This window comes from Diceros bicornis, chromosome 39 (genome assembly GCF_020826845.1).
Source record: "Diceros bicornis minor isolate mBicDic1 chromosome 39, mDicBic1.mat.cur, whole genome shotgun sequence".
Lineage (NCBI taxonomy): Eukaryota > Metazoa > Chordata > Mammalia > Perissodactyla > Rhinocerotidae > Diceros > Diceros bicornis.
The window spans coordinates 5,482,274-5,499,948 of record NC_080778.1 but is presented as its reverse complement, the minus strand read 5'-3'; the positions used below and the strand labels follow the sequence as shown (position 1 = coordinate 5,499,948).

At 40.2% G+C, this 17,675-nt stretch overlaps 1 protein-coding gene across 1 annotated transcript in view; it reads right to left on the bottom strand.

The window, feature by feature from the left end:
• The window catches only part of PDE10A (phosphodiesterase 10A), a 247,023-nt gene that overhangs the window by 211,314 nt on the left and 18,034 nt on the right, over positions 1 to 17,675 (bottom strand). The window lies entirely within an intron of this gene.

The window sequence follows — 17,675 nt, the reverse complement described above, 5'->3', positions numbered from 1 at the left end:
CTGCACTAGTTTCATTTTGGTTTCAATTAACCACCATTGTCAACACAAAGATCTCATCCACAATTAGGAAAAATCATACCTAAAACGCTCGTCTTCTGAAACAACACTTTAAGTTTCTCAAAAGCTTCATAATTTCAGTATAAAAACAGAGATTTCAAGCATGGCTATTTCAACATTGATTTGAATGTATTTAATGACTGTAATTATGTGGAAAATGAACTTTAATAATTCCGTACAACTTAATGTATAGGGACTAGAAGGAATCGCATACACTTCTGTCTCTCTTCTCTCTCTCCCCCGTCTTATATAAATGATTAAGTGAGGCAGGTTTGAATGGAACTGAAACTTTTCCAGGTAGATCTTTGAAGCCCTTCATGTGTCTGGATGAATATTTAGCAAAAATTTCCCACCACATATACCTCCCAGGTAGCAGGGCTGAGTGGGGAAGAATAAGACGGGCTCAGTGAGATCAGGCTTTCCACGACAGATGCCAGGTTAGGGGGAGTTTTCTTTCATGGGTGAATGTCATAATGTCAAATAGGTCCATTGAAATATTCATATTATTTGTTTTTTTTAATAGCTATACTTAGATATTCACATACCATATATTAACCCAGTTAAAGTGTACAATTTAATAGGATTTGATATATAACATTTTTTTAATTGTGGTAAAAATACGTAACAAAATTTCCCATTTAACCATTTTTAAGTGTACAATTCAATGGTAGTAATTACATTCACAATGTTGTGCAGCCATCACCATTATCTAGTTCCAAAACTTTTTCATCACCCCAAACAGAAAGTTTGTAACCATTAAGCAATAACTGCCCAATCTCCCCTTCCCCCCAGCCCCTGGTAGCCTCTATTCTACTCTCTGTCTCAATCTACTTGCCTATGCTAGATAGACAGTTCATATAAGTGGAATCATACAATATTTATCCTTTTGTATCTGGCATTCAAGGTTTAGCCCTACTGTAGCGTGTATCACAATTTCCTTCCTTTTTAAGGCTGAATAATATCCCATTGTATGGATACACTACATTTTGTTTATCCATTCATTTGTGGATGGACATTTGGGTTGTTTCCACCCTTAGCTGTTGTGAATAATGTTTCAATAAACATGAGCATACAAATATTTGTTCGAGACCCTGATTATAATTCCTTTGGACGGCATTGCAATTCAATTACACCTAGAAGTAGAATTCCTGGAATATATGGTAATTCTATGTGTAACTTTTTGAGGAATCAAAAATAATAATAATTCTATGTGTAACTTTTTGAGGAATCACCAAACTGTTTTCCCTTACTTTTCCACCATTTACATTCCCACCAGCAGTGTATGAGGGTCCTAATTTCTCCGCATCCTCACCAATACTTATTTACCATTTTTTCGATGACAGCTATGGTAGTAGATGTGAATGGTATCTCACTGTGGTTTTGATTTGCATTTGCCTAATGACTAATGATGTGAGCATCTTTTCATGTGCTTGTTGGCCATTTGTATATCTTCTTTGGAGAAATATCTATTCAAGTGCTTTCACCATTTTTTAATTAAGTTGTTTGTCCTTTTGTTCTTGAGTTGTAGGAGTTCTTTATATATCCTGGACGTTTAAACCCTTACCAGATATGTGATTTCCAAATATTATCTCCCACTCTATAGGTTGTCTTTTCACTTTCTTGATAGTTTCCCTTGATACACAAAAGATTTTAATTTTGATGAAGTCCAATTTTATCTATTTTTTCTTTTGTCAATTGTGCTTTTGGTGTCATATATAGAATCCACTGTCATATTATTTGTTTTTAAAGGAAGTTTTTCTTTGTTCTATTTCTTACTCTGCATTATACACTTAGAACACCCTCATTCTCACCACCCAGACTGACAATGGTAGGACACATTTACAGAGCAGATTTCCAGTTAGAAATAAAAATGTTGAGTATCCATTTCTATCTGACAACTCTGTTGGTTTAGATATAGATGAGGAAACGGTGAAGGCATCTCACAAAAAGCATGATGCTGGCAGCCTAGAAAAAGATCTAAGGTCTAGGGCCTTTCTACTTACTGGCAACAAGTCTTCTGAGTAGAAACAGTGAAGAACAAAGGAAATCTTGGAGAGACAGAAAAAAAGGGACAGCTCCTCCAGAATCAGCTGGATGGTGTTCTCATTTGCTCCAAGTCCAATGCTCTGTCTAGCTCTCCTGTAAGTCAGCCCAGTACACTGAATTTCATTTTAGCAATAATAAATATAGGTATCAAAATAATTGTAATTACTGTTTTCCTGTATGGTGTGTATGACGCAGCCTAAGTATTTTCTTTTGACTGGATAAGGAAGGTTTAATTTCAACTCAACCATTTGGCATTTTGTAAATGTACACATCATCCTGAACATCTACCCTAGGAGCAGGGGTCGGGGCATAAAATATCAATCCCTTCACACTGTTTAAGTGAGACACTTTGGACAAAAGTAAAATGTCATCAATCATTTCCTCCCCCAAATTAATGCTGCATTATCCACATCACTACAGGGTTATTAACTACAGTATGTCTGAATTAAATACTTTTCTACATGGTTTTTATTGCATGATTAAATTTACTGTTACAAAACCATGGATAAATAATAACATTATACACATAAATAAGAACTATTAGTAATTACCAAGAGTAAAGAGGGAGGAACAAGCATCATCTCCCAAAGCTGACAGTGTGTACAACCTATGACAGTGTATATAACCTGTGACAGTGTGTACAACCTGTGACAGTGTGTACAAACTGTGACAGTGTATATAACCTGTGACAGTGTGTACAACCTGTGACAGTGTATATAACCCATTGACTGTGTGTGCAACCTGTGACAATGTATACAACCATGACAGTGTGTACAACCTGTGACAGTGTGTACAACTGAGACAGTGTGTATCACCTGTGACAGTGCATACAACCTGTGACAGTGTGTACAACCTGTGACAGTGTGTATAACCTGTTGATTGTGTGTGCAACCTGTGACAGTGTATACAACCATGACAATGTGTATAACCTGTGATAGTGTGTACAACCAGGACAGTGTGTACAACCTGTGACAGTGTGTACAACCTGTGACAGTGTATATAACCTGTGACAGTGTGTACAACCTGTGACAATGTATATAACCATGACAATGTGTATAACCTGTGATAGTGTGTACAACCATGACAGTGTGTACAACCTGTGACAGTGTGTATCACCTGTGACAGTGTGTACAACCTGTGACAGTGTATATAACCTGTGACAGTGTGTACAACCTGTGACAGTGTATACAATCATGACAATGTGTATAACCTGTGACAGTGTGTACAACCATGACAGTGCATATCACCTGTGACAGTGCGTACAACCCGTGACAGTGTGTATAACCTATGACAGTGTGTACAACCTGTGACAGTGTGTACAACATGTGACAGTGTGTACAACATGTTGACTGTGTGTATAACCTGTGGCAGTATGTACAACCTGTGGCAGTGTGTGCAACATGGGACAGTGTGTATAACCTGTTGACTGTGTGTATAACCTGTGGCAGTGTGTACAACCTGTAGCAGTGTGTGCAACATGGGACAGTGTGTATAACCTGTTGACTGTGTGTATAACCTGTGGCAGTGTGTACAACCTGTGGCAGTGTGTACAACATGGGACAGTGTGTATAACCTGTTGACTGTGTGTATAACCTGTGGCAGTGTGTACAACCTGTGGCAGTGTGTACAACATGGGACAGTGTGCATAACCTGTTGACTATGTGTATAACCTGTGGCAGTATGTATAACCTGTGACAGTGTGTACAACATGTGACAGTGTGTATAACCTGTTGACTGTGTGTATAACCTGTGGCAGTCTGTATAACCTGTGACAGTGTATATAACCTGTGACAGTGTGTACATGTGACAGTCTGTATAACCTGTTGACTGTGTGTATAACCTGTGGCAGTATGTATAACCTGTGACAGTGTGTACAACCTATGAAGTGCCTTACAAATCTGTCAAATATTATATCTTACACAAAACTTAAGTCTAACTAAAGTACCCTTAGACATGTATTAATGGAATGTAAGCAACCACCACCAAAAGACAGTCCCTAATACTCAAGGTTACTGTGACATAACTGAAAATTTAAAAAAAGAATATTTAGAGGCTGAGAGACAGAGGCCTGGGATGAATGCCACCCCTCACTACACAGGAAGCCACAGAAGCTCTGTTGCTTTCAAATCAAAGGAGACAGAATTCCAGTTTGAGTTTAAGGCTCATGAGAAAGCTCAGATAGGAGAGTATGGCGACAAGCGTCAAATCATAGCTCCACAGGACGCCCTGGAGGACAGAGAACAGGGACCTTCCCTCTCTCCTCAGAAATTTCTTTACACTGTGATTTGAACCAACTTCGTACACTTCAGGGAATCATTATGAAATACACTGTTTGAGAATAAGACTCAAAGAAAATGGAACTGTGTTCTGGATCTTATGACTCAAAAAGAAGCTGTGAGGAAAGTTTCATCACAATCACCGTATTTAAAAAGTAATCTTGTGGGGCCGGCCCCGTGGCTTAGCGGTTAAGTGCACGCGCCCCGCTACTGGCGGCCCGGGTTCAGATCCCGGGCGCGCACTGACGCACCACTGCTCCGGCCATGCTGAGGCCGCGTCCCACATACAGCAACTAGAAGGATGTGCAGCTATGACATACAACTATCTACTGGGGCTTTGGGGAAAAAAAAAAAAAAGGAGGAGGATTGGCAATAGATGTTAGCTCAGAGCCGGTCTTCCTCAGCAAAAAGAGGAGGATTAGCATAGATGTTAGCTCAGGGCTGATCTTCCTCACACACACACAAAAAAGTAATCTTGTGATCTCAAATTAAGAATAAAAAAAGACGGACTTACTCCGACTTGGATCCAAGTATCTTGGTAAATCTTGGTCAGAGAATTTGTGCCCAGTTTACAGTCTTTGGGTGAAGTGGCCTTAGAGAAAGCTGTCCTTGCACACGTCACACATGCCAGAGCACACAGACTGGTTCAGTCCAATAACTTTAATCACAAATATGGGAATGAGTGTCCCTTCGGGCACATAAACTCAAAATAGAAAGACCTTAAGGGCTTATGGAACACCGGCTCCAGGACGCCCAGATTGACAGACTTCTGTAAAACACGTTTCGCTCTTAAGTGTTCATCACCCAAGAATCACTCAGATTCGCCAAGACGTGAGCACAGTTCTAGCTTAAATGCTCAGGGCACCCTCCCATCCGAGACCTGAGGCTGGATGATCAAACCTCACCATCGCCTGTATATTTCTCAATCAATCCATGTGCTGGGAGAGATTATTTCACAACCTCTGTAAGGAGCATACCATACTCATTTCTCAGAATAAAGAAAGTCACCCTGGAGAAGAACACAGCTTTTTATCTTGGTCCGATTTTAACACTGCAGAATGAAGCAAATGTCTTTGGTCTATGTGTTCGTGAGACGTAGGCACACTCCTTTGCATCAAAACAAAGCCACTAGAGAGACTTTACATTTTTGAAGCCTCAAAGCATGAGGGAAAATTAAAGAATTAATAATAAGGATCACAAATTGGCACACTCCTTTAAGTTAACATCCCTGAAATATAGGTCAGAAGCAGCCTCTCCACACTCAGGACACCATGTAATCCCACAGGAGCAGCCGCCTCAGGAAGAGAGGAACCTGTTTCTTCTGTGCAGAAGGGCTTGTGAGTGACATGGAGGAAGACTAGAGCTGTGGGGTCCCTCATGGGAGGAGGAAGGAGAGATTCTACAAGAGCACTTAGGGATGTCAGCGAGCACCATGACCACAAGGCTGGGTGCAAAGGATTTGCCTCAGTATCTTCAGAAGGTGGGATCTCCTTAGTAAAGACAGCATAAAAATCTTTACTCACAGGTTAACTTTTCCTTTATAGGTTCAGAAATTGCAGGCTGGAAAAATCAGAAAAACTCCTCTTGGAAGAGAGAAAGGATGGAATAATTAAGAAAAGAAACCAACCGACAAATAAACATTTAAAAACCTGGCATTTATTTCTCCAAAGGAAACAGGGGGAAAGGTAGTTTGGAGGCATATTGGAGAATAGGAACAGTTTTGATTATTTTTATTTTTATTTTATTTTATTTTGCAAGGAAGATTATCCCTGAGCTAATGTCCGACGCCAATCCTCCCCTTTTTTGCCGAGGACGAGTGGCCCTGGGCTAACATCTGTGCCCATCTTCCTCTACTTTATATGGGACTCCGCCACAGCATGGCTTGACAAGCGGTGCATCAGTGCGCGCCCGGGATCCGAATCTACGACCCCCGGGCCGCCAAAGCGCAGCATGTGCACTTAACTGCTGCGCCACCAGGCCGACCCCTAGATTATTTTTATTTTTAAAAATCCCTCTTTTACCACAATAGATATTTTCCTGAAGCTATGTATAAAAACTGAATCCTTACAAATTGAATTCAAATGTAAATAGAGGTGAAGGGTCTGCTATTTAAGAAAATCCTATCAGTAAAACAATTTTTTTTCCTAAAATCAATACTCTGAGTAGTTCTTCAAGTCAAGAGTGCCCCAATTGGTGCTGGGCCCCACCCTCCGAGTTTCTGTTTCAGTAGGTGTGGGGTGGGGCCCAATGCACTCAGAGAACCCCTTAGATCAGCTTTGTACATCTGGATGTGTTCGTCTGGCTTGGGTATGGACGTGTGTGCAGTCCCGCCCAGTGAAGTTCATTAGTGTTTGTGGAGTACCATGGATGGTTTCATTGTAGTTGTTGGTTTACCTGGGAGAGAACATGGCATGATTGGGAGAATGAGCTTGGGTTTTCTAGGAGAGAGACTGACAGCTGAACCTCAATCCTGCCACTTATGTTATTAGCTGTGTGACCACAAGACTGAGGGTTTCTCTTATGTAAAACAAGGATAATACACTCTACTGTCTCAGGATGGTACTCAGTTATGAATAAGTGAAGTTATTTACTTTACCTTGTTCCAGAGAGTATGTATTGCGAGTATACATACAATACAGTGAGAAAACAAGATAACGTACGTTAAACAGAAATGAAAAAGGAGAAAGCAAAAAAGAATAGGTAAACAAAACAGCAGAAATGAGGAGAAGACAAACATATAGCACCCAAAATGACACACACACTACAGATAAGCCACAAATTTGACTGCAGACTTTCAGCGGTCAAGGTGAAAATGCCAACTGCTCATTCACACGATGCTGTGTCCACAGACCACTTGTTCTGGAAAAACAGAACAATATTCCTGGTATTACGTGAATGAGCACGCCCTCCAACGGCCGGTCTTTCATAACAAACTTTCTGTACACACAACCTCTTGTAGTGTCCCCCAAACAGAGCTACACTTCACACTGACTGGTTCAACATGATATGGTCCAGGTGAGCCCTCCTGTACCTCCTGAAAGGGGCTGGACTGCAGCTCCTCCAGGTTGCCAGTTAGACAAAGACCCATTTGTCTTAATCAACAGCTGAGGGAGAGGATAGAGGAGATCTTCCTTTATGAAAATTGAGAAGCCAAGTGACACTGCAAGTAGAGGCCACCTCTCCATTACTGAGAAGCAGCCTACGGGCTTCCCCAGTCAGGGGCAATTCACCATGGACAAATGGCTGGATTCACTTTAGTGGAGAGATGGACAGGCAAGTAAGATCCCCAAATAAACCAGCGTTGAAGGTACGTGCCCAGCATAGAGATGGGATTTATAAAAGCCATCAGAAGAGAGTAATATCCCCCCAGAGGGATCTTACTTGTTCTTATCATCTGTGAGGAATAGTGGTTATTCATGATTTTATGAGACTGAATGTAGGCACCACTTTAGTCTTGGCATGAGCATACCACCACAAATTGGATTTTTTTCATGGTACAGTGAAGTGGGGTGTGTGTGTGTACATTCACTGCTCTTAGAAAGAAGGGGGGGTTCACCAATATACTGCTTTTCACTGAATGTACACTCAGAGACAGCCCGTTAAATCAGTTAGCAGGGAAGGAAACTTGCAAAAATTCTTAGGTCTGTATTTGTAGGCAATTAACTTAGGAAACCTCTGTCCACAGCAAGCATCGTACTAGATCTGAAATTATGCTATATAATAAAACAAGTGGATGCTTTGTTGGAGTATATTTATATCTATTTTAACTGACTCCAAAAGAGATTTATGATAAGTCTATACATTTTCTTTTTTTGCTGAAGAAGATTCACCCTGAGCTAACATCCATTGCCAATCTTCCTCTTTCTGTACGTGAGCTACCACCACAGCATGGCCACTGACAGACAGTGGTGTAGGTCCACACCTGAGAACTGAACCCAGGCCACTGAAGCAGAGCGCACCAAATTTAACCACTAGGCCACCAGGGCTGGCCCTCTATACATTTTCTTACCTATGCATTTTGTAAAATATATTCAGAGATTTTGAATTCCTTTTAGAGAGAATAATTTCATTTGCATCCAAATAAATGACAGGTTTGTTCAAATAAAAAATTTTAAAGATCACAGTGAACATAGTGTTATTTTTACTTTTGGTGAGCTATATAATTTGGAGCATTCAAGAAAGAAGATATCTTTACTAACCATGAGGAAAAATTACAAACAAAAAATAAAGAGATAGGAATATTGTATTTTAATGTAATGAAAACCAACGATTCTATTTTCTTAACAGAAAAATGTTAACTACTGTACAATGACAGTAAGCCGCCTGTACGCAATGTTTCAAAGAGTGACATGCAAAATAACTGCACATATCACAAGCTAAGTGTTATCATTATGTAAGCATCTCAATGTAATGTGAGCCATTCCCATGACCTCTAGGAGGTCCCTTAGCATTTGTTATTTATTTTTCTACACATTTCAAATGGATAATTCTATCTGTCGATAGACGGTTACATTCATAAATAAAAAATGGTAAATAAAAATCTCTTGTTTACCTAAAGAATATGATGCATATTGTCAAAAGAATCCCATATTTGTTATCCTTGGGATAGAATAAATCCAGGAAAGATCCCATATGCTGCGCCCCCCCATTTTGTCATATTAGCACACATACAGGCAAGTCCATCAGCTACTTGCAAAGAAAATTTTAATATACACACACACACATGCACACATATGCAGACGCACACAGACACACACTCAAAACAAAGTTATAACAATTATCCTGAAGAGCAAAATTGAGGGTGAAAATAGGGAAATATAATTTGATAAGTCACATTTATTAAATCGACAGTCTTTCCACTGATATAGAATTTTGAGGATTAAACGTCAATCATAAAAAACGAGCACTCTAATCTTATTACAATTTATAGCTTTTTGGAAAATCTTCACAACGAAGAATGCAGGCAAAAGCAGCCCTTCCAGGAAACCTCACATTCCAGACGTTCCATGGCAAGGCTCTAAGTGAATCCCAGGAACAGCAGCTGTCTGTTCCCAGCTACTTCCCATAGTAAATGCAATATGCACTATGCAACCAGGGAAATTTGCTACACAAGCAATCATTTTTGCAAAAACTGGAGAGACTGTTTATGCACACACATGAACACATCTGTGAAAAATTAATGGCAGTACAGAAAGGAGCCTCCTCTGATGTGGTGGGTTTGCTAGCTCTAATCAGGCATTCTTCCATATACTGTACAAACTTCCTGCTTCCCAAACGCAGCCACCCTTCACCTCTGAACGACACGGCAGCCTACTGAGAGGGCATGGCAGTGAGTGAGAACCTCCGCTCCAGCTGAGGGACTGTCACTCAGTCACTTGACACCTCAAAACCAACTTTATGACCTGTAGAACAGCAGCCTGCCCCTCTAGCAAGATGGCTATGACCACACCTGAGATGATTAATGCGGAGGTCCTCAATAAAAGAAATAATAGCTGATATGCAGTCAGTGCATTGTCCTAAGCGCCTATTATTTAATTAATTTAAGCCTATGAACAAGGTACCATTATTTTCATCCTATTTTATAGATCAGGTAAGTGAGACCAGAAAAAGTTATGCAACGAATTTCTCACAGACAGTAAGCGATGGGCCAGGATTTGAAGCAGCAGGTGTGGTCCCAGGGCCGAGGCGCTGAACCACTGTGCCAGGTAAGGATGGCAAAGAATACGGAACACGGATGAAGCAAAAAGAACCTTCGAAAGGATGACCACCTGCCTCTACCCCAGGGCTGTGGTTTCCTCGGGCTTTCATCTCTTCAGTCACTGCCGCAGCTTCTGCCCCACCCAGGTCTGCCTGGGCTTCTGGGGTGTGGGTTTACGACCAGATAAATCTACCTGTGAGGTGCACGGACTCTACCTGACCGTGAATGAATCAGCACCACCTGTCCGTTTCCAAAAATTGAGCTTTAAGGTGGATGGTGGTAAGAAACACACACATTACCCACATTTGCCATGAGAAAAGAGAACGACCACACATGCAGTCAATATTCAGTAAATACTTTTTGGAGCACCCATTATGTGTCAGGTAGTATAACAGGATCACAAAGACAAATAAGCACCTGTTTATTACCAGGCATCGTTTTTAATGGTACATAAAAGGCTTTGTACCAGTATGGCGAATTTCTTTTTATCCAAGGGTGGGAAAAAGAATATCGAGGACTGTGGCAGCCTCAGACCCTGAGCATCAGGTGGGAGATGCTCCCAGATTTGTACCAAAGCCTTTACAGAATTATCACTGAATTCTCTGGGGAATGATATTTACAATAAAGGCAGGATGCCAAAGCAGAAGGCAAAATCTGGCTTGAATTTCCCTACACCCAAAAAATGATTTCTAAAAATGTGCCTGGTCTCTACTTCTCAAAGTAAGAAAATGCTTTTTAGCAATTATTCTCCACACTCCTACTTTCTGATAGGTTTTTATTCCAGTCCCCATCTCTCTTCCTCCAGCTGGTACTTGCTGTTAGTAAACGCTGTCAACAACATCTCTTTGAAAAATGGGTCAGAATTTCTTTATGTGGGGTAAAAGCGCCCATCCCAAAATGGATATCTAACCAGCTTCTAAGATTATGCCTTTTGTGAAATGCCTCGGGGTAAAGCCTCCTACTTTTTGCCAAAAAAAGAAAGAAAATTATTTTAACCTTTTCTGTTTGGAAATGATTCTAATATGCAGCACATCCGCCCTTCTTCTTTATTTCCACTTTACGATTCTGATTATTTTAAGGGGTCAAAACTAAATGCAAACGAAACTAAATGCAAAGGGATTTTAACAAAGAAGGAAGGAAGGGGAACGAGGGAGAGAGGGAAGAAAGGAAGGAAGGGCTCAGTTACTTTTATATCAAAGAAAATCTAGCTTTAAAAGAAAAGTAATTTAGGGGCCAGCCCAGTGGCACTGTGGTTGGGTTCACACGCTCCATTTCAGCGGCCCAGGTTTCATGGGTTCGCGTCCTGGGCATGGACCTATACAATGCTCATCAAGCCATAATGTGGCGGCATCCCATATACAAAATGGAGGAAGATTGGCACAGATGTTAGCTCAGGGTCAATCTTCCTCAAACACACATACACAAAAAAGAGGAAAAATTGGCAACAAATGTTAGCTCAGGGCCAATCTTCCTCACCAAAAAAAATTTAATTTTCTTACACAAATTATTGCCACGGCTGTGCCAGGTTCTAAAAAGATGCACATCATCCTTATTCCTGGGCTTAGGTCATCTAATTTGCATAGGTGTTTGAGACAGAACACTTACACTGCATATTCTACATTGTTAACATAACTACACAGATAAATGCAAAAAAAATAATAAAAATTTTAAAAAGCATATACTATGAAATCTTAAAGCTTGATCATTTAAATATATACTAGTTAAAACTGGTAAAAGTTAAGTTGGTCATCCCAAGGTTAAGTCACCCACACAACACCCACACCGTATAATAAGGTATGTATTCAGTTGTCTACCTAGCAATCCAAAATAGACTGTGGGCAACAACAGCAGCAAATGAACGACTATACCAAGAGAGAACTCGAGCCTCTGTACCTAGAACACACAGTTGCCACTCAAACATTATATAACAATGAGGATTATTAACTTTTATATTCTGTGTCCCCCAGCTTTTGTAACAATGCCCTAACAAGGCATCCCATTCGTGCTGAATTTTACAGCTTACAAGGCACTTTCACTTCATTACTACATCTTTATCCTGACCAGAAAAAGGGACGGGGGCGGGGAGCAAGCTAGAAAGCTGCAGGATGGTAAGATTCCCACCGTTTTACAGATCAGGGAAAACATTCAGAAATGAAATGACTTGCCTAGACGTCCACAAACAGTAGATGGAGGGACCAATATTCAAACCATTCAATACTCAAACTCAGGTCATTTGATTCCCAGTCTTATGTTCTTTACATGACACACGGATACCTGTATTTTATCTACTTGCTGCTGTATGACTTTTCATTCATTACCTTAGTTTGTACAACTGAAAACTCAGAGACTAATTTTATTTTTACAGGAAGCCATACCTATTATAATTCTCAACCACAATTAATCAAGATAAAAAATGAAGGAGACGTAAAAAAAACAACCTATGCAATGTCAAATGAATTGAAATTCTTTAAATTGCATGCATGTTACTCTTTTCCATTAGGGTACAAGAAATGCAGACTTAATGTGAAATTTCTAGATTTTGAAAATGTTTTTAAACTGCCAAGAGGCTTTCAAATCATAAAAATTCAGATGGGTTTTATTTAACATTTTTTTTAAGTGTTTTTAAAAATCCTTTAAAAATTCCCTGCCTTTCTGTTTCTGTATTATTAAATATGTAATATTAAGGTTTTACAACACTTTCAAATCACCAACCATATTACATTATTTACTCAGTAAACATATATTAAACAAGTACACATCTACACTTTTCTCAGTCTGTAAAGGTTTAAAAGTAAAAATTTCATGTCACTTTTTTCAACTAATTGCATTGCCAAATTTAAACAAGCTTATTCATATAACTCCAAAATAGGAAGAAGAACAGTTAATTACTCTAGCTCAAAGAAAAATGTAAAGAACATGAAAACTAAGTAAAAATTCAGGAGAACTTTCATAAAAATCTGTACATCACTCTTTTTTTTTGTTTGTTTTTGGTAAGGCAGATCAGCCCTGAGCTAACGTCTATTGCCAATCCTCCTCCTTTTTTCCCCCCAAAGCCCCAGTAGATAGTTGTATGTCATAGCTGCACATCCTTCTAGTTGCTGTACGTGGGACCCGGCCTCAGCATGGCCGAAGCAGTGGTGCGTCGGTGCGCGCCCAGGATCTGAACCCGGGCCGCCAGTAGCGGAGCGCACGCACTTAACTGCTAAGCCACGGGGCCGGCCCCTGTATATCACTCTTAACTACTAATAACTCTATGGTGCTCCTCCACTTCCTCCCTTCAAAACTTTCTGTTCAAATAAGCTGAAACCACATTATATTCTTCTCTGGATGTCAGATGTGTAAAATAAAGCTTTGATAAACTATGCAATGTTGTTGCTGTAACATACGGATTTAGATCAAACGTGGATAGTTTATACATTGTATATAAAAATTGCTTGTTAAAAATAGTTTATAAGTTTATAGTTTATAATATAATTCACTCAATAAGTAAAATAATTTTATACTGACTGTAACTTTGCCCAGCACCCTCCCGGGAAATACTGGGAACACTCACACACACAATAAATCTCTCTCATCCGGGGTCACTGCTCCAGGAACCACTCTCTATGTAGCCAGAAGGCACGTCACGAAGCGGTGGGTGTAGTTCATCCACAGGCAGGCCCTGCAGTTCCCATTCGTGGGGCTAATAACTTACACATAAATAGGGTTGTCTGCTTTATCTGACCAGAGAAGGTGGGTGCAACAAGCAGCCCAGGGAGGTGAGGATAGATGAGGCTTTATGAGCAGCATGCAGGGACCAGCAAGGAATGACTGATGCCCATGGATTCACAGAGAAAAAAGGAAAAAACTTTAAAAGTTGGAAGAAAGATAAAAATGCATAACTTTCTGAGGTTATTAATTATAGCAGCAAAGAAAACTATAAACCTTAAGAGTCCTTTACAAGATTTCTGTATTATAAAAGAATAATTGATGCTCACAAAGGTAAAAGGTAAGACAGTAGATTCACAATATACATCTAATAAGATAAGAAAGACATCACACATTTTTGGGAGATTTATATGTAAAATACCTTAACTCATTAAAAGTAGGTGTTTTAAAAGTTACACCTCAGTAATCTGGAAAACACTGACATCCCAGAGAGGCCGGATCAGGGAGGTAAAGGCAATCCATCACAAGGTGAGAACCCCTAAGGAGAGCGAGCACCCTCACTCAGCAGACATTTCTGAGAGTGCCTTGTGAGACCCGGGTACAGAAGCCTACATGTCCCTGCCCTCACTGCGTCTACAGCACTGGGGCGGAGGGCTCAGCTTCTGAGCCTCGATTCGCTTACGATTCATCCTCTTTTGACCGTTAAGAACCAAATGAGATCACGAATATAAAAGTACTTAAAAAACGGAAATCCTCCCAGGTCTGTAGAGCACTGTTCGCCTTCTAACTATCCCGCTCACGGTGATGCCTCCGCAGCAGCACCAGCAGCATCTGCCCTCCAGGGGTCAACCTCACATTTTGGGGGCGTCCCCCCTAGGAATCTGGTTTCCTCTAGTCCATCAGGGAGGCGCTTTCATAAACCCATGTGTGTTTAATCAGTTCATTTTGTGGGGAATGTGATGTGCTGCACTGACCCTGGGAAGGCAGGACACCACGACGCAGCTGCCCCGAGATGCTGGAGTCAGGTAGGTGCACCTGGGCGAGAACACCCTCTCCGCCAGGTCCCAGCACCTGCTGCCCCTCCACCAGAACCCCTTCCCTCCCACAACCCGCCCTTCACACACATCCACACTGGCTACTCGCTCTTCCCTTCTCCTCTCTCTTCCTCAGGGGGATGGTCCCAAATGCCCAGAATAGTTGAGCCCCCCAGTACACGCGGCTCTAACATGCCCTATTTGTTTAGATCAGCCTTGACTGCTGGACCACAGGCTCCCCGGGGTGGTGACGCTGCTGGCTTTGTTCACTACTGTAACAAGAAGCTCTCAAAAAACATTCACTGGATTAAACTGCATTCTACTGAGAGAGAGAGCTGCATAAACACAGAATTTAAAATAAACAAACATAATCCATTACAGAGATTTCAGAGCGGGAGTGCTCATCTGTGCAATCCTGAAAAATCATTCTGGTTACAATGTCAGGAATATGAACTGGCTGAAATTAGGAAGACCAGTTCCTGGAGTCCTCTCTTGGTCTTGCTGAAGAGACCTGTAAGCCAAATCTCAAACATAATTCCCATCTGTAATCATTATCGTTTTTGGCTTCACCACCCCACCCTTTACAGTTTTCAGGTCCTCAGAGGTGGAGGAAGGCCACCTGCACAGGTAATTTACTCACACCCGGCTCATTCATTCAGGTCGAGAGCATCCCTTGCATTTATTCACTCTTTTGCAGCATACTTAACTTACAAAATAATTTGTACCCCATCACACATTCTTGACATATAAAAAGTTATCAGAAGTTTAAATAGATGCAAATGACGTATGTACCCACATATTTTTTCCAGCAAATATGTCTTATATGTATTTTTGTCAAAACCTTGGAGCTGAGGAACAGTTCATTCAGTTGATGGAGTCCATCCACCATACAACCTTACTGGAAAGCCAGTCTTCAATGCCGTCAAATAACTAAGTCAGACCTAAGTTCTGTCTGAAAAGGTTATTTTATAATTTAAATGCATATTCTAACTGGCACCCTTGTGACAACTTTTCACTTCTGAATTATAATTCTCACTGATGCATGGATGGATGGATGAATGGATGGATGGACAGACGGATGGATGGAGACACAGAGCTTTGCAATGAGTTTGCTGACCTGGTAAAACAGTCTCTCTCATCCACAGAAGCTCTCTTTGCTTTGCTCCCCCTGGATTCTCTCTCAGAGCTGAGCTGTCTCAGACTGCACTGTGGTTTAGTACCTGACATTTATACTCAGGGCAATGAACCATAGTGAGAATCTGGATGGGAAAGAGGGAAGTCTCTCTTCTTTTGGAAATGGGAGAAGGACAATGGTGAGAGGGAAAGGAGAAAAGCAGACCTGATGTCAGGCAGATGTTCTCAGGCAAATTCATTTTTAAAAGAATCTCTATGAACGTTGAGGATATAGAAATTGATTTCTTTAAAGTAATCTTGGCCCAAGTACCTTCTCAAAAGTGGGTATCCCATTTTTATAGTTATAGATATTTGATAAAGAATTCCCATCTCAGGAGATCCCATAAACTTGGAATCTTCTTGCCATCTCCCCTGAGCGAAGGCACTTCTGGTATCCCTACTTGCCGACTGTGTATGAAAAGAGGCCCCAGTGGTTTTCTCTCGGACTTCTTCTTTAACATAGCCATTACATTATTCATTCATTATTACGCATGCATTAGTCTACAACAATGTATTATACTTATAATACATTATTATACACTATACATACAATATATTATACATTCACTATGTAAAGCCTGCTAAAATTTTCCTAACATATCTAAATAATAAGTAAAGCTGCATTATCCAAATCTTCCCTGGGACTAGTAATCAATATTTTAAAACAAAGATACAAGTATATATGTGACACAGGGATTTCTTGACAAATTGGCAGTTCTGAGTAGTATGTCATTGACCTCTGTGTACATTAATCTAGTTATTCACAAAAAAGGACATAGCAACATCATCTCTCCAAGCCAGTTCATACCTAAAAAATTTAAAGCCTTTTGCCAAAAGAAACTCCATATACATCATACGGTTCTCAGAGATGAGTGCGTATTTATGCATGTGTCTCCTGATTTCTGTCTTACTCTTTGTAAAGTGATTAGGATTACAAGATACTAAAAAAATGAAAATCAATGATACAAATTCTAGGTGGATAACCCAAAAATTCCTGTTTTGGGAAAATGTTGCCCTTATGACTTCCCCAAGAAACTGAATTATTTCCCCAAGAAACTGAAGCAGAGTGCCCTGCCCCATACAGAGTGGGCCATGAGAACAAAGAGCCAGCAAGTCTCACTGGTTTGAGGTGGGTGTACATGTTCTCAAACTATGAGTATGATCTCGGTGACAGGATACTCTTTCTACTGAAATATAGTGGCTTTCTAAAGACCCAAAGGGATAAATTTATGTTCATCAAAAATAATATATTCTTCTAACACAAGGACGGGCCAGCAAACTAGAGTCCACTGCCAGTTTTTGTAAAAAAAATTTTGTTAGAACACAACAAACAAGCTCATTCATTTATGCACTGTCTGTGTTTTCTGGCTACAATGGAAGAGTTGAATAATTGCAACAGAGACTTTGTATGTCCCACCAAGTCTAAAATACGTACTATCTGGCCCTTTCAGAAAAAGTTTGCCCCTGTTCTAAGACAAAAATCTCATATAGATGTTTTCATGGAATATGCTAGTTTTAATATTTATTTTAAAATAGTCCGTTTATCATTAGTCTTATGTAGTCACCATATTGATTAAAAATTAATAGTTTTGATTGATAAGTTAATAAGTTACTTTATATAATCTTCTGATTCAGAAAAATGCAATAATAAAGGTATTTTATACTAAAGTAAGTCTCATCTGTGCCAAATTTATACGGAAAGCTACCTTCCCTATGTGGTTTTAAAACTTTACCTAGAAGAAT